The 2572-nt window shown below is 27.8% G+C and overlaps 1 non-coding gene across 1 annotated transcript; it reads left to right on the top strand.

The window, feature by feature from the left end:
* Window positions 1-2113: 2113 nt before the first annotated feature.
* TRNAK-CUU (transfer RNA lysine (anticodon CUU)) lies at window positions 2114-2186 on the top strand. The gene has a single exon. It is a non-coding gene; the product is annotated as a tRNA-Lys (tRNA).
* Window positions 2187-2572: the final 386 nt, after the last annotated feature.

Raw genomic sequence — 2572 nt, 5'->3', positions numbered from 1 at the left:
AATGATGACTTATTAGTGATCCGTGGTTGCTAATATCATATTTCTACGATCCTTGTGTGCCATTTTTTCATTAAAATATCTCTGAAAGAATAAAGATAAAAAGGTATAATAAAAATAATTAAATATTTTAGTTACTTTTGATTTTTATCATAATTTTTTTTATTTCAAATACCCTCAGTTTAAATTTGATAAAAAAATTAAGAAAAAACTTAGGGTGTGTTTGGGCAACCTAGTTTTGATTTTTGCAAAGTTCTTTCTCACATTTGGGATGTGAGATGTTGTTTGAACAAAAATAAGAAGATGAAAATTCATTCTAAAAGCGTTTTAAGAATGTTATTAAAAGTGAATTTCATAGACATAAAATTATGGAACTTTTGCAAAGTGAATTTAAAAATTAAAATGTTATTTAATTATGCTATTCTAAATTTAATCTCTCATTTTTTATTTAAAAATAGTTAATTCATTAAAACCATAATTATCATTTAAATAATAATAATTAGATATTAAGTTTTTAGCATTATAAATTACATAATTAATCATGTTAATTTTTAACATTAAAATGTGATAAACATTAGAAATCTTTATCACCTTTTTTAAAATTACAAATTAAAAGAGATAAAGGGGTAAAAATACCCATAAAGTTATCAATCAGGAACACCCAATATCATAAAGTGAGAAAAGGCATAAATACATAGAGCGTTACATAAGTGGGTACAAAAGTGACTAAATTATTAACTTTGACTTAACACCATTAACTTTGAAGTTAAACATTAACTATGCATGTCACATGTATTTGGATCAATAAAGGCATAAAAATACTCATAAAGTTATTGGGCAGGAGCAAAAATATTCATGATGTTATCAGAATAGGTGCAAACGTGATTAATCCATCAAATCTCTTAAGACAGTTTAGCTGATATTTGAGCAGAAGTTGATCATTTTTTCGCTGACATGAATAAAAAATATTCTTAGATAAAATTTTCCAAAAGTTAATCGACCATCGTATAAATATCATATGAAAAAATGTTATTTTGACCAAATATCGAATTAAATTGCTCGTTTCTTTGCAACAATGATAAAAACTATTTGAAAATTTTAAATCTATAGTGAATAAAATTGTTTATGGTTGTGATCATGTTCTTAAGGTAGGGTAACGTAGGAGATGTGTTCAGTTTTGATCTTCAATTATATATAACTTATCTCATTATGTTGAATCTCAGGTTTTACACACAAGAAAAATGAGTAGAGAAGGAGAGAAGGAGGGGGTAGAATACGTGGCGATAGAAAAAAATCACGTGACATAAATTTTAATAGATTGATTATTATTGTACCTATTAAAGTAGCATTATGGGTACTTATACAATTATCGATCAACCTTCATAAAAATTCATCTAGGAATTTTGTGTCTACATCAGCAAAAAAAATGATCAACTTCTACTTAATTGTTAGTTAAATGGTCAACATTTAAGATAATTTGTTGCATGAACTCTAATAACGTTATGAGTATTTTTGCTTTTGGTCAACGACTTCATAGGTATTTTTGCCTCTTTATTAATCCACATCAGTAAAAAAATAACACATGGCATGCACCGTCAACATTTAATAATCAAAGTTAATGATTTTAGATCAAAATTAATAATTTGATTTTTTTGCACCCACTCATACAATATTATAAGTATTTATGTCATTTTTCTCCTTTTAGGATATTGAATGCTCCTCGCTGATTACTTTATAGGTATTTTTATTCATTTATTCAATTTAAAAAGTACGGACAATTAGATATCAAGTTTTTAGCATTGTAGATCGAATTTTATATTATTTAAAATATTTATTAAATTTTTTAAATATATTACATCAACATAATAAAAATAATAAATTATCATAAATTAATTTTTTTATAATTTATGTTTAAAAACACATTTCACTATTATAATTCAAATAATATTCAGTTTACTAAACTAACTTTTAAAAAAAATATTCAGACATAAATTTTATTATAACACCTTACTTTTATTAAATAAAATTTTAATAAATAAATTTTTGATAAATTAAAGAACACGTTTTCTAGTTGATTGTTGTTTTAATAATGAATTTTGAACTTTAATAACAGCCGGCCCGTCTAGCTCAGTCGGTAGAGCGCAAGGCTCTTAACCTTGTGGTCGTGGGTTCGAACCCCACGGTGGGCGAAAAGAAATTTTTTGTTCACAAATATTTTCTTAACCCTTTCACTCGTGGGCGAGATTGATCCACGACAACGCTGTCCAAAATATGTGGCCATGAAGTGACCGTGCGTACAGCAACAGTGGTACGAGACTACTGGCCAAAGAAGTCCTTCATCATTTTCTAATTTTGAAAGGAAAGAGACACTGAATAGAGGTCTGGACCTCTGCAAGAGCATGGATCCCTTCCCTTGCATGGTGGCCAGATGCTAAAAAATGACACCCTCTGTGAAATTGACCAACCCAATGCTGAGACGGCCAATATTTGCTTCACCTTTATCTGCATCACGAGCACCAACCCCATTATTTATTGTTGTGGTTTTTAAGTTTTAGCTTTGTTTGAACCAGACAAA

Source organism: Prosopis cineraria, unplaced genomic scaffold (assembly GCF_029017545.1).
Source record: "Prosopis cineraria cultivar Desert tree isolate PC_DT_omini unplaced genomic scaffold, ASM2901754v1 PC10, whole genome shotgun sequence".
Lineage (NCBI taxonomy): Eukaryota > Viridiplantae > Streptophyta > Magnoliopsida > Fabales > Fabaceae > Prosopis > Prosopis cineraria.
Note: the sequence above shows the minus strand (reverse complement) of the source record. Positions and strands in the feature narration are given on the sequence as shown.